This window comes from Marmota marmota, unplaced genomic scaffold, assembly GCF_001458135.2.
Source record: "Marmota marmota marmota unplaced genomic scaffold, marMar, whole genome shotgun sequence".
In the NCBI taxonomy this organism is placed as follows: Eukaryota; Metazoa; Chordata; class Mammalia; order Rodentia; family Sciuridae; genus Marmota; species Marmota marmota.
Genome location: NW_025999932.1, coordinates 28,601,630 through 28,626,206, shown reverse-complemented (window position 1 = coordinate 28,626,206; position 24,577 = coordinate 28,601,630). Strand labels below are relative to the sequence as shown.

General features: G+C 37.6%; 1 protein-coding gene and 1 long non-coding RNA gene across 2 annotated transcripts in view; one reads left to right on the top strand and one right to left on the bottom strand.

Moving 5' to 3' along the window:
• The first annotated feature begins 1,524 nt into the window (after nucleotides 1–1,524).
• The window catches only part of Stard13 (StAR related lipid transfer domain containing 13), a 484,966-nt gene continuing 461,913 nt past the window's right edge, over nucleotides 1,525–24,577 (top strand). The window contains exon 1 of the mRNA XM_048800821.1: nucleotides 1,525–1,676. The gene's annotated coding sequence lies outside the window, so the exon portion shown is untranslated. The remainder of the gene's footprint in view (nucleotides 1,677–24,577) is intronic.
• On the bottom strand, nucleotides 4,187–22,858 carry LOC125616121. Its single transcript, XR_007346748.1, has 3 exons — nucleotides 21,910–22,858; nucleotides 12,084–12,177; nucleotides 4,187–7,608 (listed from the first exon to the last, which is right to left on the bottom strand). It is a non-coding gene; the product is annotated as an uncharacterized LOC125616121 (long non-coding RNA).

The window sequence follows — 24,577 nt, the reverse complement described above, 5'->3', positions numbered from 1 at the left end:
CAGCAGAATGAAACTGAAGATCTCCTCTCCTAAAAGTCACAAACTGGTGGTCCATTGGGGAATCTGCAGATAGATTTTGTTTGATACTCACATTGTTTTAAAATATTTTAAGTTGATCACATGTAAAATTTAGGAGATTTCTCATACAATCTGAATCTCTGTTTTCTTTTAAAACATTAGATTTGGCACACGTAACCCACATTCCAACTGAGAACCAGCTATTGTGGAGAGGTAGCTTTGCTTGAAATGCAAACACATGTTCTCCATCTCACCTCAGCACCTACTCAAGCCCTAGCAGGCATTTAGTTTTTCATCCAAGTTCAGCTCCTTCACTCCACAGAAAAAGAAACAGACCCAGAGAGACCTAAAGACTTACCCAGATTCAGAGTTGGTTGTTTGTACAACCAGAACCAGATGTTGAACGAGAGTCTCTTTGCCTCACTTTCTCCTTCCAGGTACTTTTCTACCTTACTTTCATCTGTGACTAACTATTCACTGTGATTAACAACTTTAGGCTGGCGTCCTCCCAAGGAGAGTGGAATAACTGAACATATAACTCCATGCAAAGACTAATCCTGGCTTGAGTATTGACATTTTTATTTTGAAGAAGTTTAATTATTTTGACTTTTTAAATTTCCAGATGCAATACCTCTTTTCTGTGCCACACTGTAGCAGATGGATAAATATGCAGGTAAAAAAGCAACAGGCAAGGTTTTTTTTTGTTTTGTTTTGTTTTTAGAGAGAGAGAATTTTTTAAAATATTTATTTTTCTGTTTTAGGCGGACACAACATCTTTGTTTGTATGTGGTGCTGAGGATCGAACCCGGGCCGCACGCATGCCAGGCGAGCGCACTACTGCTTGAGCCACATTCCCAGCCCAACAGGCAAGTATTTTATTCATCTTGTCATTGTATGTCCATGTCCCATGACATGTACTTCCTTCTCACAATGACTTCTAGAACCTAAATGGGGAGAATTCACTAGAAATAATATGTCACAGATTGACTTTATAACACAGGTGCCGTCGATTTCCCTTTTATCTTCAGCCCTGGTAGGGGATAGTTAGCCATTGTTATTGCATAGTCATTATCACAAACTTTCTTGCAATAAAATGTCCTGTCAGCGCTTATGGACACTTTTCTAAGTGGTGATATGGTACTTTAACTAGAACACTCTTTCACAACAGCCAGGAACAGCAGCAGAATTCCAGAAGACATGCCTGCCTGTTATCTCAACCTATTGGTGGGCTCTTAATATTGTGTGTTTTTTTTTCCCCAGGAAGCTAATTAACAGACAGTATTTCCTTTTTATGTTCACTGAACAAGAGGCACATCTCAACAAAAGCGTGAAGACTTCAGATTGGCTAGAGCTTTTTATAACCTTTTTCTTCCCCTGAGATGTCCAGGGCCTCACAATGAGGTGCTTTGTGAGCCTAATGCCAAGGTTAATTTGGCACCTCCATCACAGAGAGCATGTGCAGACTGTGACAGGCTTTCAGGGAAGCCACTGCCCACATGTGTTCTCTGGCTTCCTCATTGGCGTTCGGGAAGGAGGGGCTGGTTCCTCCCAGGGAGCTGGGTGCTATGACAGATGAGACTTTTGTGCAAGAAAATAAATCCTGCACCTTTGATGTGCTGCTTTAAACTTAAAGACCACTTTGGACCTGAAATTGTAAGGTAAGCAGTGCTCAGCCACAATTCTTGAACTTTGAAACTGTGGGTGTAATTTGAGGACGTTCCTTGAAACTCTTTTGTTGTTTAATGTGAAACTTTAACATGCTGCCTAACCTCTTGCCTTTAAGAAATAACAGCTCACTGTCAAATGTGCACACACAGCAGTGATTTAAAAGAAAAAAGTCACTGTTTAAGAAAATAAAAAGTCTTCCATAACAAAACGGTCATGTAGATTTGTTGAACTTTTACACATCTGTGGAAGTGTCCACGCAGTGCTGGGTTTTCTCTCTGCTCTCAATCAGTGTAATCAGTATGCTTTAAGATAGGATCAAATTATTTTTGCCACTTGAGATCTGAGTAGAGGATCAGTCTCAGAGAGAGAAAACTGGCCCTGGTAGAATTGTAACCAAATGTCATTCCAGATCTGTGGGTCTTTATCCTAAATGTCATTTGGTGCTTGCTTTAGGCACAGGAGGAGATTAGTTAAACCCTAATGCTACAATTGCACTGGTGTAGCTTTGGGAGATGTGGAAAATCTGTTGGGATCAGGTGCTGGCGTGTGCAGGGCAGCTTCTTGTCATTGTGGCAAATTAAATTGGGAAGTTGGGAATTATTATAGTACAGACTGAGAGCCAGGGATTTGTCAGACACAAAATGATGTAGAACAAGTTCAACAGCGTATAAGGTAATTACTTGTCTGATGTTAACAAAATACAATCTTTCTGTGGAAATTTACAGGACCTTTTAATGTTTTTGTTCAAGTTTAACCTGACTCCCAAAGGTGGAATACTCAATGCTATTAACTAACCGATCTGTTTGCCAGAGGACATCACCATAAAATATTTACCTGCAATAGGAGAAAATAAGATGCTGAATCTTCTTTTTTTGAGCTTTGGAGACCTTAAAGGACAAGGCATAGAGGATAAATGAGTTGCTTCTATTTTCCCAAATCTTTGCCCACACATTCCTACTTTTGTATTTTTGTCCGCTGTATAGGGACTAAGCAAGTTATGGTTATCCCAAACTTCCCCTGAGATCGCCTAAACCCCCCACCTTTTTTTTTTTTTTTGGCCCTTTACACAAACAGCATCAATCTGCATTCATATCTCCCTCCACACAAAACCATCAGAGTCCTCCTCAGTATAGTCATTCTCACCTGTAGTAGTGGTTTACATTTTTGTATAAGTCCCCTGTGCCTATTGCTGTGACACTTGTTCCCTACTGAGTGCAGACTGAGGTGAGGCCCAGAAGATACCCTGCCTAAAATCTGGAGGTGTAGCCTTAGCTGGGAAACCACCCTCCAGGCATTTTCCTTCCTGGACAAAACTTCCTCTCCTGACCACAGGTGTTCTCTTGACTGCTTTCACCACAGTGCAGACTAGCTGCACACTGCTTATGTAAGACACTTATCCACCCTCTGGATAAGAATGTTGACACTACCTTTGGCCTAGAAGGAAGAACATTTCCCCACAAGTCGCACAGTAAGGAATGTGGGGTCTCAGAGGGGCCATTTGAGGATTTTTCTTCTCTCTCCTTGCTAGTCTTAGCACATACTTCTAAAGTGGTTCAAGCAAAAAGGTGAAGGTTCCCCAGGAAGCCAAGCTGGGGCTGTTTACTTTGTGCAGCCAGGACACCCAGGATGTGGGCTCTGAGGAGTAGCTGTGGGCTTGGATTAGCATTCCAGTGTACCCTTGCCTTGTGAAAGAGTTATTTTTAACTTGACAACATTGCTACATTTCTACAAATCTGCAATCCAAATACCCTGCAAGTGAGAATAAATATTTAAGAAATTTGTTAGCTTCATTAACTAGACACTATATAGAGCCATTCTCAGTAATTTCTTCTTTTGTTCTAATAAAATAAAAAGGAAAAAAAAAGGAGTGGGGGGGAGAGAAACAGAAGTGGAATATATTACCTTGTCATTTCAGAGAAAATTGCCTAATCATGGACCAGAAAAAATAAATTTCAAAATTTCTCTATTTCTTTTGTCAAATATGACATCTCTTTTATTGAAAGAATCACTCAGGTTCTTGGGTTTTTCATCTCTGGGAGTCTGGGGTATTTTCATCTTGGATGTGCTCAGCCTGATTTCTCAGCATGGGAAGTTTGAGTAACATTTCCCAAAAGGTAGACGAAGGCACAGGAATTATATGCTAGGAATAAGGACTCTCTGTCTTGTGCTGAGAACCAGACCCTGATGAAATCACCACTGCTCGAGAGCTCACACTGATAGACTGTCCTGCTGTTGGTCTCTAGAGCTAATATTTTGTTGTTGTTGTTGTTGTTGTTTTAATTTTTTTTTAACTTTCATTTTTTATTTAATGAAGAAAAGACTGAAAAAAAAAAAGAGCTGAAATTAGCCACTAAAATGTTGTATCCCACTGGAAGAATCCAATCATTCTAAAAATTTTCACTGGGATTACATGGGCACACAACTCTATATGAACAAGTGCTCAGGGATGCAATTAGAGTAATTAGACCATTTTATTTTTTAATTTTTTGGTACTGTGGATTGAACTCAGGGGCGCTTAACCACTGAGCCCCATTCCTAGACCTTTTTAAAAATATTTTATTTAGAGACAAACCCTAGAAAGGCAAAAAACTATGATATTAAAAGTGAATAATTCTCACTGGATCCTTTGTAGACAAGATGGGAAATAAGTCAGACATTCAGTCTCATCTAGACAAAGTCATCTTAAGTGTAACCTATTCTCCTTAAGCCTGGCAGCAGCTCTTAGAGGGCTCACAATGAGTTCCTTGACAATTTATAGAAGCTTTTGTGAACTTTATACACATCCTTCCCAGGTGTCATAAGGACAGACCATGAGCAGAGCCAAGCAGTACTCAACCCTTGGAATCAAATCGATTTTTTAAACAATTGTCATAACAGTAAGATGGGTCAAGGGAAAAATTACACTGGGAAACCTGTAGAGAGGAAGAATATTAAATGTATGTAGTGTTCTTGAGTTGATTCTGTAGCAATGCCAGAGAATGGAGAATTGAGCAATTTCCTTGAGAATCAGTCAGTGTGAAGCACTTGGAATAAAATGCCTGGACAGCTTCCGAGCTTAGTTTATCAGCATTTATTCAAGTAGGAGACTGTTCCTTATTGTTGTCTTTAGATAGTTTCAAAAGGAACTTATACATGCGGCTCAATTTTCTCAAATTGCCAAAGTTCTAAAGTGGCTTATTGAAGAAATGGTCTCTTGAACATCCAAAAGAGATGCCATAGAATCCAGAAAATCCAGCATGGGTTCACTAAAAAGGAAACCCATCATTTTTTTTTTTTCCTTAATGTGTTACCAGCCTGGTAGGTAGATAGCATGCTATTTAGCCTAAAGTAATTTGGTTAAAGCCATATTGCTCAATGTAATGCATTGGTTGAAAACAGGTATCTCCTATGAGAAGTTCAATGAGGAATGATAAAACACGAACCAGTTTTACAGCATGGTGTCTTAAAAAATTCTTTCATAATTTTTAGACTTTTGTTTTTTATAATTTTATGTACATTAAATTTATCGCCAAATAATTGTTCTATCTAGACTATGAAATTTTAAACAATTGTTTAGAAGATGAGTTAAGGATCCAACAATAAGAGATAATTATATGAAACTTATAGGGTGGTGGAACAATCAAATACAACTTAAAGTTGTGTTTAAAAAACATGTGCTTATTATAGGAAAGTAGTAAACAGAAACCTGAAAAAAAAGTTAATCATAGTTCCATTCAAGTAGTGACAATGAATAACTGTATATGAGTGTGTGATAGTTTTTCATGTGCTTTCCTGAAAATTATATATGATCTTTTCCCTACTACAAGGTATTTGGAAGCTAGCATTCTTTTTTTAAGTTTCTTCATCAATTGCTAGATGTTTGCATTCATCTAAATTAACAGCTGAGCTTTTAGATTGTTTCAATTATTCCACATTATAAGCAATGCTTGATAGAATTAATGGACTAAAACTCTATTAGAATTAAAAAATGAAATGACTGAGCAAAAGTAGAGTATCAACAAAAAAACATAAGGCACCAAATTGGTGGCAATTATGTCCAATAACACAAAAATGACCAGCCTGGGAAAGATACTGATTGGCATTATTTCCTTTTAACATGAACATTATCTTCTTAACCAAATTGGTTTTTGTTCAAATCACTTTTAGCTAAATTTAAATGTGGCCAAATTCATGAGAAACAATAGTTCAAGAAAACGTAATAGAGAAAATACACTTGAGTTTCACTGAGGAGTTTTATAAATCTGTCATGGCATCATTGGAGATAAGATTGAGAAATTTTATAAAACTATAAATAAATAGAAGAAAGACCAGAGAGGAAAGGGAAGAGGAAAAAGAAGGAGACCAGAGAAAATGAAAATACCAGGGACTGAAGTAGAGCAAATTATATCCCCTGCATGTGCAATTATGTCAAATGAACCACAATATTATGTGTAACGATAATGCATTAATAAAAAAGGAATACATATCAAACTAATGCAATTAGACTGATTATTAACTGTTCAAATAAGCATATTTAGAGGGTGCACATTAGCAACATGGGGGAGGGTGACTATTGCAAAACTCATAGTCTTGCTCTAATGAGCATTTCTATCAATGTTTTAGATATATTCATGTTTAATAAATTTCTGTATAAAAACCAAGAAGAATAATACACTCACACATCAACAAAATCAAAATCCAAAATCCAAACAGATCTTAACAGGTTGGAATAATGAGCTATATAATCATGAAAAATATAAGATTATTTACTTTGCTCCATAAGAATTAACGCACAGCTACTTAGAATAATTTGTACTTGTTTAATAAGACTCCATTATTTTATTTAATCATAAATTCCATAGACAAGGAAGGTAATGTGATCTTTGGTGATATGTTCTAAGTATGTTCATCATCTAATTATTAATCTAACTAATTGCATTAGCTCAGCCCATATTTCTTAATCGTATCTCCAATGATACCATGAAGAATTTACAAAATGCCCCATTGAACTTTAATATCATCTTTGGTGAAATTTTCATAAACGTAGAGGAATGTAGGAGAGGAACATGCTATATGCCAAGTCTAGCACTAGGTAGATGCTCCATTACAGCCCCACCCCCCACATGGCTTTCATTGCTTGTGAATATACACATCATTCTTGAGCTACCCCCCTCACAATCCTGCAACTCAAATATTCACCCATCCAGATGATGACTTCAAAACTTCCCACTCCAAAAGTTCTTTTTATTTAAATATGACTGAGATATTTGTGAGTAAATATGTAGTAGTTGGTCTGCCAGTGCAGGCATAATCTTTGAATCTGTAGAAATGCAAAGAATAATGATTGGATTTTTGTAACGAAGGATGGTTGGATAGTCAAGGCCCTTCAGGGACAGTGCTGTGGTTAAAAAATAATAATAATACTCTTCTATTATGTTAGTGAGCATGGGTAAGTTTTCAGATGGAGTGGAATAAACCATGAAAATCTGGAAGGCCCATCCAGTCCCAGGAGATGGTATGCTTTTACCCAGCTCAGCCTGGGCACAGAAGGCTTGAGAAGAATGAGCACCCCTTGCTATGGCTTAAAGACTCAGGAGGGAATGAAAACCATCCTCTTTTGCCTCTCCCTGCTGCTAGAACTGTTTATATAGTAGTAGAGTTTTCTGCATTCTTCTTTGATTTGTTTCTACAAGGATTCATTCATTTCCTGTGTCTGTATCCCTTTGCATCCGTCTGCATCTGCTCATTGTTGGACAGAGGCTCAGTCCTTTGTCCTTTTCTTAGAGTGACTCTCAACAGGGCGTGATTTCCATTGCTCTTCATGTGGTATAGCTGGAGAGAAAGCAGTAGCTGTAACTTGGAGTCCAGGCATAGGTTGATACCCAGGTCCTGCCACTGGCCAGTTGGAGGAAATGCATGGAAGTTTTCTCAGTCTGTTTCCCCCTGGGTGAAAATTGAAGCAATAATAGTATTATTTTTCATGATAGACATGAAAATTAAATAACATATGATAAGCAATTTAGCAGAATGACTGGATTATTCAATACAAATTCTATTTGCTATTATTGTTTTTTTATTTTTTATTTTCTTTTTTTTTAAGAGAGAGAGAGAATGAATTTTTTTTTAATATTTATTTTTTAGTTTTCGGCGGACACAACATCTTTGTTTGTATGTGGTGCTGAGAATTGAACCCGGGCTGCACGCATGCCAGGCGAGCGCGCTACCACTTGAGCCACATCCCCAGCCCAATTGTTGTTTTTTAAATTATCCTTTCTTCCAACCCTTTACACCCCTTAGGCTAGTGAACAACACTGATGTAAAGTAGTACATGATCTTCAGGACAAGCTGCAATTGCAGGAACTAGCCAACTACTTCTGAGATAAAATGTAGAACCCAGACAGCTTAATACAATAAGATATTCAGAAGAAAGAAGAAGAGCTAGCAATGAGCTTCACTCACAGTCTCAGTAAGCACATTCTTTAGTCTCTACCTGAAAACTATCACCTTAGCTATAATTTCCTAGACCCATGAGAGCCCAATCTTATTTTTGGAAAAATCTGTCACTACCAAACAGAAAGTAATTCTTTTTTTTTTCCTGGACTTTTAAAAGAGTAGCATTTAAAAGCCCTCATATAATTGCAATCCACTTGAACAATTTACAATTTATCCCAGTCACATCCATATTCTCCCATGACAACTACCATCAGATTTTTTATGAAGTGAATTTCAGACATCATCTGTTTATCTACAAAAATTTCAGATTGTACCTTAAACTTAATACCCCCAATTTGGTTTTAACACTTCATTTTTTCCTTGGTCTTCATTTTCATTTAAGCAGGTGTTTGAATTAATTAGTCATAAAATATTTCAGAGCAACAATTCCTTGGCATCTGATAAAAGAGATAATTTTGTAATGGATCACAGGAGAAATATTTTTTACCCGTGAAGAGTTTTCACTCTCCACATTTTCAACTCTTTCCAATTGGGATGCATTTTACAAAGGAGAGCAAATGCTATTTAATTGATAATGTTAATTTTTCTTTCTTAGTGGTACATAATGATTCATTACTCACAGGATGCTGTCTTAGTAATAAAGAAACACAATAGTTAAAAGATAAATGAATACATACACAGTAAAACTACCTGCTTATGCATATCTATATGAATAATAAAATGAAAAATAAAAGTACAGTAATTGAATACATAAATCCTGAGAGAATAAATACTTCTGAACACTTCAGGATGCAACTTGGAGAGTCTGGCAAGAAATCAAATACACATAAGCATTTTATCCCAACAGGTACAGAACATACTTAATGTGGAGTGTGAAGCTTAAAAATTCTCAAGATAAGCTTTTCTGTCTGTTATTAACATTTCCATAATCAAAATTCTTTTTTTCTTTTTCATTGCTATTTCCCTCACTTATCCCCATTTCTTTCAAAAGCCTTTAAAATGGAAGTAACATAAATGCACAGTGTGGACCACAGAAGGAAGGGGGAACATGAGGTGGCCCCAAGGGGCTGGGACAAACACAAGTCAGTCAGATGGAAACAGCTGATATGTTTATGTGACCACACTGTTTCTGCCTTAGCTCATTTGACAGTCAAATACATCTTTTAGACATTTTTTGAACTGCATGGTAAAGAAGAATGTTTAAAGGCTGATGTGCTAAGGGATCTCGGGGGAAGTCCTGTGGCTTTGGGCAATCAGCTGGGGATTCCCCAAGCTTCATTTCCCTTATATTAAAAATTAGCAGTCTAAAGAGTTCACTGGGTATACTAGAATGGGGGCAGGGATTTTCAACTCTTTTGTTCACTACTGTATCTCCAGAACCTGAAGCAGTATCTGAGACATAGTGGATGCTCAGCAGATGCCGAATGGGTGAGGGAATAGCAAGAATTTTAGCTCCCAAGCTCTGGAACAAATGCAGTGAAGGAGAGAATTTACGTCTAATCAGTGCAAATGATCCAAGAATGTTCATCAAATAGTGTTGACCGAAGAGATGTTGCCCATATACATGATTTACCACTTTTCAAACATACACAGGTTTAACTCTGTGATGAATACCACATTTTAAAATCATATAATTAATATTATGTAGCATTTTGTGAAATTCTTTGACAATATAAGCAAACATGACGTAGCACTTAGTTTATCAGACTTACTAAGCACTTTAAACAATTACCTGGTCTAATTTTTACATACTACACTATAGATACGCAAACTCTCCCTAGTTTGCATATAAGGACTCTGAGATAAAGAAAGGCAAAGTGACAGAACTGATATTCAAACCCAAGCAATCTGATTGCAGTCTGCTCTTAACCATATGCTTTATTAATATTACCAAGGAGTCACCTTTCTAGCTGAGCAAGACTTCACCTTTGAGAAATCTGGTTTTTATTGTTGGATGACTCGCTAGTTCCCTGACTTTGAAATTTTAGCACTACAATGACATTGAAGATCACTTCTAGCCCATAAATGCCATGATTCTATATAGCAAGTTCTGATCAATATTTGAGTCACATTAAAACAGCAGTACAAGGTGAATTCAGAGAAACATTGGCCATTTCTTCTGAGATCCATGGAGGTGATCTATAAATTTCCCTCCATTTGGAGATTAGGAAGCCATGTCATACCATTCCCAGAAATGTTGGCACCAATCCTGGGGTTAAAAGAATGTGTTGATGTCAGTTAGCACATGGCCTTGTTTCATTTTAGCAGGAGACTCTCTTCCTTCAGGGCCATGTCAGAGGTCATTTTTATGCCTTGGTTGATTCCAGGTCCCAATAGTCAATTGCAGATTCCCCTGACACATTCAGCCCAGCAGCTTGGACAGAACCAGCCAAGCAACATTGATTTATGACCTTCCCTCTTGGGACTTTCATTAACCAAAATTATGACACCCTGGAGACCGTTGGAGAGAGTCAGAGTTGGCATTCATTTTATTTTTAGCTTAATGCTTCCCCTCTCTCTCATTTAAAATCTGCCCTTTCTCAGTGGCTGCCTCTGAAAGCCAGAAGCTTTCAGTTGGTTAAACAACATTAGTTAGCCTCATTATGGGAGGGGAACTAGGAAAACCAAAATAAAGAAGCACTTTCTCCTGGAAAAAAAAAATTATCTGAGGTAGTAATTACTCCATTGTGTGAAATAATCCTATTAGGCATTGCCTTTCCATCAAACATCAAAATTAACCAGCACAAAGGACCTGGCAAGAGAATGGAGCTGGTGGAATTAAATATTGCTTTCATTTAGCTGCTGGTCAAAAGAGATAAATTATCTTTTTTTTTCTTACCAAGAAGTACAAAAGTGGTCATCAATTCTTGACCATAACAACATGGAATATCCATATATTGTTTTTTTCCTTATTTTTTTGTCCTCAACTTGATAGCCTCTTGTATGTTTTATAGCATTTTATAGCGTTAGGTCAATAGTTCTATATATTTTTTTTGGTCATGTAGTCTTTAAGAATGTGAAAAATACCACAGAGCTGCTCCTTTGAAAACTTATGTAAATTGCAAAAATGCCAAGTGATCAGGTATTCTCCAATTCCAATCCCACTAAACCACGAGGCAAGACATGATCAAGTACTGATCTTAAGCAAGACTTCACCTTTGAGAAATCTGGTTTTTATTGTTGCATGACTCGCTAGTTCCCTGACTTTGAAATTTTAGCTCCAATAACATGGGACTCCACTTCCTCTCTCCCTCCTTTATTGTCATTGTTGTGATATTCCCAGTGTAGTTTGTAAAAGGTCTTTCACAAGCTGTTCCATCATTTCCATTTCATCAGGATTAGTAAAGCATTGATATATATGTATATATAAATTATATATATATATATATATATATATTAGTTTAGTTTGGTAACAACTCTCTTGCCCCAAATCAAAACAAAAACAAAACATGGAGCCAGGATTGAAATCCAGATCTATCAAAATTTTTTCAAGCTTCATTAAGTTCTATCACATGCAACAATCTGAATGCATTAAAGGGAATTCTCACCAAATCCAAAGACAGTGCAATTCCATATTTTGCAGAGAAAACCTCAAATACAATATACTATTGGTGTGGAACCTCTTCTATTAATTTATTTTTTCTCACTGACACCAAAAACTCTCAACAATTGCAAAAAAAAAAAATCATTGAATGAGTGTAATACTAAATCTTTGTTTAGTGGAGTTTTACATGTTGTAACTAATGGATCACAAATAGGAAATGGGCAGGATGAAAAGAACCTCCAGTGACAATTTCAGGAAAGACAAAGGACTGGGAATACAAAGTTGAGAAATTACTATGGGTTCAACTCTTGGCAGTTTCTCCCCTCAGGTCCCGAGTGTTCACTGGAAAGGATCATCCTAGCTAAAGAGATCCCTATGCTTTATTTGTGGAGGGAGTAGGATGAATCAAACTAATACCCACCATTGTTACTTCTCTTTCTTGTAGAGGAAGCACTTGGACACCTCCCTTGCTAGAAGAAGTTTCCAGGCTCTCTTCAGAGTCAGACTCTGAATCACTAAAATGAGAGGAGGAGCAGGTGCCACAGAATTAGGTTTAGGCAAGTTAAACAGAAGCTAAACTCTTCATTCAAGAGAGTTTGCAATCAGGGGTCTCTAGTTTCCCTTTAAAAAAGGCTTCAAACTCTGTAAGGGTCCAGATCACATCTGAAAGAGCCTGTCTTCCTCCCTTGTGCTGTGAAATATATACTGTAGAGTACCTATGCATAATTAAATTAATAAAACTATAATGACTCTACACTGGGAAATTCAAACAGTTTGGGGTTGGGCAAGAAATAATTACTGTCAATGTGAGGTATTTTTGTGCCTATATGTATATTGGAATATAATTCATTTTTTTTCTTGCTGGGAGGTTATATCCCTCTTCTCTCCCCGTTTCTGTCTTCTTTGCTCTTCTGTACATAATGCACTCCATAGTGAAGTCCCTGTGCATCCCACAATTTTGAGGATTAACAAAATTTAATTTTACTCCCTCTTCTTTTGATTGGCCTCACAAACCCTGCCTGTTGAGTTGATCACTTGCAAAAATAAACTTTATCAGTATCTGCTTCCAAAGGGGAGCCACAAGTTCAGTGGAAAATCCTTGTTATGGTTTAGATGGGGTATCCCCCAAAAGTTCATGTGTGAGACAATGCAAGAAGGTTCAGAGGAGAAATGATTGGGTTGTAAGAGTCTTAACCCAATCAGTGATTTAATCCCCTAATAGGGATTAACTGAGTGGTAATTGAAGTGGTAGGGTGTGGTTGGAGGAGGTGGGAATTGAGGCGTGGCTTTGGCCTTCTGAGAACTAAGACCTCCAAAGTTGTGAGCCCTATAAATCAACTTTCCTATACATTTGCTCTGGATAGGTCCTTTTAGTCACAGCAGTGAAAAAGCTGACTAAAACAGTCCTCATTACCTCTTATTTTGTAATCCCATCATTACAGTCTGGCTTCCAATTTAGGTCACTCTATGTCACCAGGTTCAAACTTCGTCACACTAACTGGCATCTGAGCCATGCTCCCTGCATTCAAGAGTAAGGAACAGTGCAAGTTGATAAATTAAAGACACCCACTAAATGTTTTTTATAAAGTATTTATTGTTTATCTGAAATTCAATTTTAAATAGGTAGCCTACATTTTTCTTTGCTATATTTGGCAAACTTACCAAAGAGGCAACATCATCAAGACTGCACAAATCCTTTACTTGTTGTCCTGCCACTGAAAGGACAGTGAGACCTACCACCCTTTGTTAAACTTATCAAAGAAAACAGCTGCACATCATCAAGGGTCTGCACCTGACAAGATCAGCCAGCTAAAGCAGAAAGCAAGTAAGTCAGGCAAAGTACAAGACTTGGGATGTTTCCTCACTTACATGGAATTAGAAAGGTTTCAATAATTGGATAAATTGTAACAGCTAGAAAAGTTTAATTCTTTAAACAGAAACTGAGGATTATCACAAATATCACCAGTCTAAAATTCTTGCTTAATATTATCAACATAAATAAATACGAATTCAGCTGAGAAAAAAATGCTCAAGTGTAAATGAGCTGACATAAAAATCATAGCTCCACTTGAGAAGAGCTTCATGGACACATAGCTTAGCTGACCCAGCCACACCCACCCACAGGGCCTCACTCTCCTCCTTCAAAGTTCATCTGAGGATCTTTCAACTTTTCAAACTTTCTGTTCAAATACAGTGTTGACATCTCTGGAATTTACTGAAGACCGTTATCAAAAAATAGCATCTGAAACCATATCGGGTACAATTTGCGGCAATGAGTAATGAAGATTTCTTTTGGCTATAGTTGTGGTTTCCTGGCTTCTAATATATACAAGTTTGAACTTTATCATAAATGGTTTATTGGGGGAGGGGGAGAGACTAAATTTGGTTTAGTTAGCCTAATCATCATTTTCTTGGAGAAAGAAACAGCTGAAACTAAAACCTAAAGGAAAAACTTTAAAAAATTGTTCTCCCCCAAATTATGGGCCTACAGATTTCTCTTAGCATGTAGAAGTAACTGACTCTGACCTCAAATTGCATCCAACAAAAATAGTTTTGCGTTGGCATCCCATTAGCTGGTAAAGAGTCATTGGGACAAAGGGTATAAGACGTTTCAAGAAAATGATAACTCCAGACCAAGAGTCAGAAACTACCCCTAAATTGAAAAGTGATTTAACTTTACAAAAAACTGGATTTTTTTGCCTATAAAAAGAAAAAAAAAACTGACTCAAAAGTATTTGATGAGACTGAGAGCACCACATCAACATAGCAGTCATATTTATACATCCTTGTTCATCGCAGCACTGTTCACCATAGCCAAAAAGTGAAGCAACCCAAGTGCCTGTGGATGGATGAATGGACTAACAAAATGTAGTGTGTACTTGCAGTGGAATGTTATTCATCCTTAAAAACAAAAAAACTTCTGACATATGCTCCAATCTGGATGACAGTTGAGAACCATATGCTAAGCAAAATAAACTAGACATTAAAGGAAAATATTGTATAATTACATGTGGGAGACCAACCTTGCACATGACTGGGTCACACTCCCCGGCTGGGTGCTGAGGCGCTCAGTCGCAGAAATGTGGCAGAGCTTTCCCCACCCTTCTTGGGTGCGAGGGTCAGTGTCTTGTGCATGGGTGTGTCTTGCTACAGCCCATGGGTGAAGCTACGCTCACCTGTTCCTTTGTAATATAACCCCTTTGCCCTGTTTAGGATAGAATCTTCCATGGAAGTGCCTTGTATGTGTCCCCTTCTCTTACTGTGCCCTTGGGTGTGGCCTACCCAGGTGTCAGTCAACTGCTGACAGTGGACATCATGAAGATAGACTCAGCCCCCTGAAACCTGACCCCCTGCCTCATTTGAATAGCTTCTCTTCAATAAAAGGGGTCAGTGCGTGCTCTCGCTCTCTCTTCCTGAGGACCCTTAAGGTCAGAGGAGCCATCACAGTGACCCCAAAGAAAAAAGTATTTGTCTCTTGTGTGGTTATTTCGTGCAGCCCAATTTGCCCAGTTTAACTGGAGTGACCCCTGAGCATTTTAGTCACTAACTGAAACCCGGCAATTACACTTAAATGAGGTACCTAAAACAGTATCAAATTCATAGAAATAGAAAGTAGAATAGTGGTTGCGGGGGGCTAGGATAGGGGGACATGGGGAGTTCATATTTAATGGGTACAGAGTTTCTTTTTGGGATGATAAAAACTTCTGAACATGGGTGATGGTGATGTTCACATAATTGCATGACTATACTTATTTTTTTTTTAATTTTTTATTGTGGGTTGTTCAAAACATTACAAATTTCTTGACATATCGTATTCGACACTTTGATTCAAGTGGGTTATGAACTCCCACCTTCACCCCATACACAGATTGCAGAATCACATCAGTTACACATCCATTGATTTACAAATTGCCATCCTAGTGTCTGTTGTGCTCCACTGCCTTTCCCATCCTCCACCCTCCCCCCTCCCCACCTCTCCCCTCCCCTCCCCTCCTTTCTCTCTACCTCCTCCACTGTATAACCCTGAGGGTCTCCTTCTATTACCATGCAATTTCCCTTCTCTCTCCCTTTCCCTCCCACCTCTCATCCCTGTTAAATGTTAATCTTCTTCTNATTCATGTTGAGACTTGGTTCCCAATGTAATAGTATTAAGACATGGTAGGACCTTTAAGAGGAATGGCTCCACAAAGGAATTAAAGTCATTTCCCAGAAGTAGTGTGTTCTTTCTCTCATCAGACTATATTGGTTACCCCAAGAATGGGTTGTTACAAAGCAAATTCATTCTTCATGTTTTGGCTCTTCTGCACACACTTGTTTGCCATTCCACATTCATCCTTAAGTTGAAGCAGCACAACTTGTTGGTTCTATGCTCTTGGAATTCCCAGACTCCAGAATTATGAGCCAAAATAAACCTCCTTCCTTTATAAATTCTCCAGTCTCAAGCATTTTATTATAGCAACAGAAAATAAACGGAGAACTTAGAATAAACATTGATAATTGCTTTGAAGAAAAATAAGGTCAGAAAGTCAAAAAAGTCGAATGAGGAGAGGGGTAAGAAAGTGGTAAGGAGGAAAGCTTGGGGAAAGGCAGGTGTAGCCAGCATGGACCAAAAGTGGGCAGCAACTTGCTTTGATTCTTTTATGCCAAGAAGCTCAACTTCTAATATGTTTCCCATTTCAAGCCTATTCTTGCAAGTTTCTCACTGGGTCTTAAAGCTCCTAGGACTTAAAGCCCATGGTCTCAGCAGTCCAATTCCAGCACCTCCTTGTTGGTTGTTCCTATCCTGTACTCATATAGAAATTTACCAGCAATTTGCATTTGTGGTTTCATTCATTTATTAAATGTCTATGTTCCAGTTTTTTACTTGGAATGATGGAGACTTGCATATGAAAACAACACAAACTTTGTTCCCCAAAGGTCAAGCATCTGGTACTATGAAACAAAAATATGCAATAATGACAAAATTGATGACATAAACTATCTCAGTGCTCGGAAAAAAAAAATCATACAAGGGAGTGCAAATGAGTACAAGAAAAAGTAAATGAGGTGTCGTTCACTCCTATGTAGAGAGACAGGCTGGAACAGGTAGGGAGGGAAGAGACTAAGAAGGTCTTAATTTGAGAACTTAGCAGTGATTTATAAATTCACCATTTATTACGGATTTACACATCGTTAAACTTTGACTATTATACATGGACCTTGTGAATTGATATATTAGAATTGGTCATCAAAAAAATTCCATCAATTCTAGCCTATACATAGATTTCTCCTCTGAGGGAGCTATGCATTTTATCAGTTCTGATTTTAGTTGCATTAATACTTAGCCAGAATTTTGGTTCATGCAATTCAAAAGTTAATTGTTGTTTATATCCATCTACTATGGAATAATAACATTTAAATCTGAGTTAACCTCCCACTAATAATTACATTCTGAATTTAGAAAGCCATTAGGGATTAGGTCTGCTTATCCCATTAAAGTCAATTAAAAGAAAGAGGGATTCCTATTATTAACTTGTATTTCTAAAGCATTTGGAGTTGTAAAATGCCATGAAGTTACTTTGTGAACTGGGTTCTCAGCATTCCTTCAGGGGGCAAGGGGCAGGTCCACCACCTCTTTCACAAAGAGAAACGAGTCACACCAAGAGATGTGGTTGGACAAGGGCCACAGGGCCAGGCATTGGGAAGGCAAGACAAGAAGTAACAAAATCTAAGGGTATTGTTCTTTTTATTTTCAATTAGCTACGGAAGACTTAGTGTTATGCAAAAATCAAGCAGAAGTATTTCTAAAACCTATTTCTAAGTAAAATCATGAATGAGCCCAACAGCTTTTGCAACATGGCAGAATAGCTAAGAGAAATCTGTCTATTTTAATTTGCAGTGAGTTATAGTTCAACCCTCCTTCTTTATCTTGCTCTATTGAATTTCTGGAGGCATGATTCACTTCCATAATGTTCTCTCTTGTAGAGTATACAATTCAGAGATTTGGGCATAGTCCCAAAATGATGTTAAATCAACACCACTAATTCCAAAGCATTTGCATCATCCTCCAAAGAAATTCACACCCACTAATAGTCACTGCCCTTCTCCCTTCACCCAGCCCTGGCAACAGTTAATCTACTTTCTGTCTCCATGTGTTTGTCTTTTCTGCATATGTCATCTGTGTGGAATCATGTATGTCATGTCATGTTGTGTCTGGTTTTTAATCACATTGCATAATGTCTTAGGTTTCATCCATGTTATAGCATGTACATCTTTCCTTCTCATAGTTGAATAATAATTTACTTCTGAGAGTGTTGTGTGTGTATGTATGTGTGTGTGTATACATGTAATTTAAACTTGAGTTAATGTTAAATTTTATGTGTACATATACACTATACATATACAGATGTATATCACATTTTCATTATCAGTTCATGGACTGATGAACATTTGGATTGTTTCCACTTTTTGGCCATTGTGAACATTCATGTACATATGTTTATGTGGACATATCTTCTTTTAATTTCTTTATATATACTTAGAATTGTTGGGTTATGAGCTAACTTTGTATTTAACAAGACAGTCATTAAACCAATATTTATTTTGAACTTATTGTATTTCAGGTTCTGGCTTAGGGCTGAATATACCACAAATAGCAAATTCAGACAAGATTCATTTTTGGTATTTATATTATGGTATAGCCAGAGAAATGACAAACAAGTAAATTATAAACTAGATAATTAAGGATTTTGTTAAGTGTCTTGAATAAGATGCGGAAGATGACATAATGGAAAGTATCTGGGGGCTACAGGAAGTAGAAACCTGCCAGTGACCGCCTCTCCAGGAGATCATACTTGAGCTTAGATCTGAAAGATGAGAAGCAGAGAGCTATTCAAAGTCCAGAGAAGTACATAGCAGACCAACAACTATATATTTCATATAACAACTAAAAGGACCCTTCACACAATAGCAAATGTGCAATAAATGTATGTTAGGTGACTTAGACCAAAACCCCCAAACAAATAAAATACAGTAACTGCAATTTTACTAATTTATCTAGAATCTAGATTATCTGGACTCTAGATAATTTGATCAAATTAGCTCCAAATTTCATTCCAATAACTAAACAAAAACTGGTACTCAGAAAGTACAAACAACTCACTGGCTGGGATTTGGAGTAGGTCTTTTCTCTAGCTCTTAATTTTCTAAAGTGTAAGTCAAATATACTGTGATGTTTTTGTGGCCACATGCACCTCTTTAATATACAGAGAAGGAAAATGAGATTCAGGGAAGCTGTAAACTGAAGGAATTAAATTCTATTTAGAGACTAGTACATGGAAAACCCTGTGTATATGATGCCATTTTAATCCTTGCAATACTCTCTGTACTAAATAGTATTCTTCCTGTGTGGCAAATAGGAAAGAGAATACCTATCTTCCCCAGTCCAAGTTATGGTAAGTGTCAGAGAATAAGATTTGTCCCTAGAACTAGACCTGCCAACCCTGGAACCCACTGTAGGAGGTAGGTACAGACTTTCTTTTTTTTTCTTTTTTTTTTTTTGGTATTCATACAGGTACTTAGGGTAATTCATCTCATTCCACCATCTTTTTTTACCCCCATGCCCCTTTCCTTTCTCTCCCTTCCCTTTGCCCTATCTAGAGTTCATCTAATCTTCCCTTGCTCCCTGTCCCAACCCCACTATGAATTAGCTTCCTTATATCAGAGAAAACATTCAGCATTTGGTTTTTGGGATTAGCTAACTTTGATGATTCTCCAACTCCATCCATTTACGTGCAAATGTCATGATTTTATTCCCTTTTATTGCTGAGTAATATTCCATCATGTATATATATACCACATTTTCTTTATCCATTAGTCTACTGAGGGGCATCTCAGATGGTTCCATAGTTTAGCTATTATGAATTGTGCTGCAATAAACATTAATGTGGCTGTGTCCTTAAACTATATTACAGAGCAATAGTAACAAAAACAGCATGGTATTGGCACCAAAATAGACTGGTAGACCAATGGTACAGAACAGAGGACACAGAGACTGACCCACATAATCACAGTTATCTTATATTAGACAAAGGTGCAAAAAACATACATCGGAGAAAAAGATAGCCTCTTTAATAAGTGGTGCTGGAAAAACTGGAAATCCATATGCAACAAAATGAAATGAAACACCTTCCTCTCACCATGCACAAAAAAATCAACACGAAGTGGACCAAGGATCTAGGAATTAAACCAGAGACCCTGCATCTAATAGAAGAAAAAGTAGGTCTAAACCTCCATTATATTGGATTAGGCCCCTACTTCCTTAATAAGAAAATATTAAAATAAAACTCATAAACTACTCTGTCAATTCTTAGCAGAGTAAGCCTTTAATAAGTAGCAGCTGTTTTTATTTTATTTCTGCAAGAATGCACAGTAGACAAAAAACAGATCGTAAGTCTCCTGTATCCTAGAGCAGTGCACTTCTCATCACCCCAGGAGGCTGTATTTAAAAAATAAATACATTCACTGAGTAACCCCATTAAATATACAATAAAATGGAAATAACTAAGAATAGAAATAATGAAGAGAAATATCAGTTTACTTTCCACACATCAGAAAAAAAGGGTTTGGATCCTATTCTGAGGCTGAACTCTGTGGAACCCAGCTCTTTGCTAGCTCTTTCCCACTTACAGCTTCTTTGATGCATAATCACAGGAGATGGGGACTCAACACCCTAGATGTCAGGCTTGCCACACAAGGACCTTCAGGATAATGTCCTACTAATGCAATCACTGTTGTTAGTCTAAAAACACAGTTTAGGAACGGTAGAAGAGAGTGGGAATAGAGAAAAGATAGGTAATGGCTACCAAAATATAGTCAGGAGGAGCTAGTTCTATTGTTCCTGTTGTTCCATAGCCTAGGAGGAGTGTCTCTAGCCTACAGCAATTTATGTTATATTTCTAAATAGCTAGAAAAGAAGAGCCCGAAGGCTGCCAATACGTTAAAATATAAATGTTTGAGGAAATGAAAATTCTAGTTGCCCTGATTTGATCATTTTACATTGTATCAAATTATCCTATATTCTACAAATATGTACAAATATTATGCTAATTAAATATTTTTAATGTTAAAAATATATACTTAAGCATTTGAATACTTTCATAAATCCATGGAGCCAAACTACGTAATGTAAGTCAAGTGATTTATTTGGGATAGGGAGGAGGCAGGCATGAGAGGGGCCTTCTGAATGACTTCTGTTGACCTGAGCTACTAGATTCTAATCTAGGACACGACAATTTTGCACTAATAGGCAAAAGCGCACCATGGGAGCTTTTTCTGTTTTGTTCAATTTTGTTGTTGTTGTTGTCAATGGACCTTTATTTTATTTATTTATATGTGGTGCTGAGAATCAAACACAAGTGCTCTATCACTAAGCCACAACCCCTGCCCTGGGAGCTATTTCTTAAAACATAAATGTTGGATATATTTTTTATACACTAAAGCAAATTAAAAAGATTGCTAGAATAATTGAGGTAAATATTTTTTGAGGTAAAATTCTTTGAGTCCTGTGAGACATGGATAAAAAGAAAAACATATTTTGAATTTCTGTTGATTTCACCTTTTCCCAAGGAGATCAAATCCTTTTGCATGAGATTGAATCCTTCTGAGGAGATATAAACAAGATTCCTTTTGCAACTGTAAACATCAAAGTTAAGAAGGGCCTGGCCCAACATCTGTGAAATGCAGATATATTTTTAATTAATGTCTTGGAACTGGTACAAAAGTTCCTTAGAGAGACATTTTACTCTAAAATTTTCATTTTCTACTTTAGGTGAGCCACACATTTCTCTACAATTTTGAAATACAAAATGAAAATCCACCATGTATGCAGCATTTTCTTTAATATCATTCCTTACAATTGAATTTATTTGTTCATGAAATATTACTCTTTCAAAGTCTTATTTAAAAGTTAATAAATAAATGAGATGTTATATTTTATGACACCCTTTAGTTGTTAAAGTCGCTTGAATATAACATTTCATTGTTTTGAATTCAGGGAGAATATAACCTCTTAATACTTCCTCCCTCAGGCTAACTAGGATTTTGGATACTTGATCTAAAGATCACTTAAAAACAAAAATGGAACTCATGGGCTATTTCAAAGCTGAAAAATCATGGCTTTCATATCCGTGTTTCATCCCTATTGCAAAAGCAGAATCCTTTGTGTGGCAACACAAACTAACCAAAAACAGTCCCCAGAGGCACAGTACCTGATTTTTCCCATGGCTGAGGTCCTCAGAAGCCAAAACAGGTGCTGAGCAGCCCATAGCCAAGCAGTGTGGGTGTTTGCAGAATTTTGGGGATCCTTAGATTCCTTTCTCCTAAATCCATGAGTGTTTAAAGTACTTTTCTCCACATAGGTGCTGTACCCAGGGGCAGAACTTTTTTTCCCTATAGGAGGATGACTGAGAGAAAGATGGAAAAAGAAAACAAAAGAGCAATAGGATATTTATTTCACCATGTCACATTTTTCTATTGTGTATGGGTAGCATGGAGCGCATTCTTCTCAGCCTCTGAAGAAAATGAGCTGGGTAAGGAGCAGCTGTATTCTGCTGTAGTTATTCAGTAACAAAGAACAGGACAGAGCAGGCAGTCGAGTGTACACTTGGGACGTGGTCTCTTTGTGTGTACAGAGTCATCATATGAGGTTTTATTCTTGTGCTTGGACTTCACTGGATTAACCAATTTTACATTTGCTTTGATAAGCTTTTTATTCATTTAAAAAATCATTACTGTCTCTCTGACAACAGCTGGTGTCCCTTATTACTCAGATGTGTGTTCTGTGTAATATCCTCCAGCTGGAAAAGTCACAGAATTCTCAATTAACTGCAAGAGTTGGCAGAAGGGAAAGAAAAGGGAAACCCCCCTCTGCAATGCTGCTGCTGGTACATGCAAATAAGGTCCATCCTGTTGATACTGGGCTTCAGAGGAAGTTCACCGTCCTGCAACTCTGGTGGGCATCCCCATGAGCAAACTTTTGCACACTTCAAACCCAGTCCCCGGGGCAAGTGAAATGCCATTTGCTTCTAATCTTAGGACACAGAACAGAGGCCAATCCTACACTTCATGTTGCTAAACAATAAAATGTTTTACACGATACCAAGTTTCTAACCAGATAACCCCATGACACTGCAGTTTCTCTGGTGCTATTACTGATGTGTTATATTAATAGCTTCTGTCTTCTTCCCACTACCCAGTTTAAAGAGTACCTGCTCACAATGAGGAAAGTGATATAACCTTGAATCAATTATCCATTTCCATATAACAAAATGCCCCACAATTTTGTGACTTAAACACACTATTCCACTGCTAACAATTCTGTGGGTTGGCAACGTGGGCTAAGTTCATTTGGGTGATTCTTCTGATGCTGCTCTTGCCTGGGGTCACCTGCAGATATAGTCATCTGATGACCTGGTTACACGTGGATTGTCCAACAATGACTCAAATCACATGACAACTGATGCTGGCTGTTAGCTAGGCCTTTCTCTTCCTGTGGTCTCAAATCCTCAAAGAGGCTAAGGAAGGCTTCCAAACATGGAAGTCTCAGAATTGTAAGATGACAGAAAGGGAAGCATCTTAAGGCAGATGCTTGAAGATCTCCCAGATTCACTTCTGCCCCATTCTGTTAGTCAATGTAGTCACCATGACCCCAAAGAGTCAAGTAGAAGGGAGGTAGCCTCCACCTGCTAATGGGAGGAATGGCAAGGTCACATTGCAAAGGACAGATGCATCCATCTTTGTAAGCAATCTACCACAACGAACTACTAGCAAGGTATTTGTCATAAAGCCATGCCAACTTCTGCCCACAAAGAAAATTTCCATGTGTTTGTTTGCTATTTCTTATTTGCAGTATTTATTCTCTAACTATGTAAATGGAAATCTATCCTATCTACATTGTTATAGTGGAGCCTTCTGGACAGTTGAGTGTCATTATTCTTAGAAAAGTCCATATTAGAGCTGCTTCGAATAGCATAGAGAACAATGAACAATGTCCACTCTCTGAAGTAACTTGGCGTTCGTTCTATTACTCAGGCAGTGTAACAGGTACCACAGATGTCTTCAATGACCTTTTGGTTAGGAAATAACTGTTCCTTCCTTTTCTTATTTCCTTGGAAGATTTTTTTTTCCAGTTTGACCTCAAGAACAGTTCAGGCATCAGATGGGGAGGTCTCCTGAGTTCTTGTTTCTATTAGATCTAAATGGAGACAATGGCTATTCTCCAGACTGTCCAGGGAGATTTCCTGGGAGGAATGGAACATTCCAGGAGGCACATTCATTGTTTTAGTTACACTTTTTTTAGAACACTCACTCAAGTTGCCACAAGTAGTTGCTAATGCGTTTTTGTTTTGTTTTGTCAATTATAAGCTTGAAATAAAAGAACAGCTGTAACTGGAAGCTGTTAGCTGTCAACTCTAGGAATTGATCTCTTTCATTCTTTCATGGCTCAATGATGCCTTTCCCTCCCTCATCATCTGTCTCTGCCTCTTCTCTAATAGGCTTCTCAGAGTCATTTGAGCAGGGTTACATTGCACCCACATGTGGGGCACTTTCACATCACTGCCTATGCGATGGGACTCCCCAGGGCCAGAGCTCTTCCTTTGAGTACATAATTTTTGCTCACTTGTACTAATTGTCATTTATTGAACACTTACTGTGCACTAGGCATGGTACTAAAGGCTGTGCAAAAATTATCTGAATTAATTCCAACAACAACCCAATGACAACACATATATCATTTCCCCCATTTTATTTTATTTTTGGTCCCGGGGATTGAACTCAGGGGCACTTGACCACTGAGCCACATCCCCAGCCTGATTTTGTATTTTTTTTTAAATTTAGAGACAGGGTCCCACTGAGTTGCTTAGTGCCTCGCTGTTG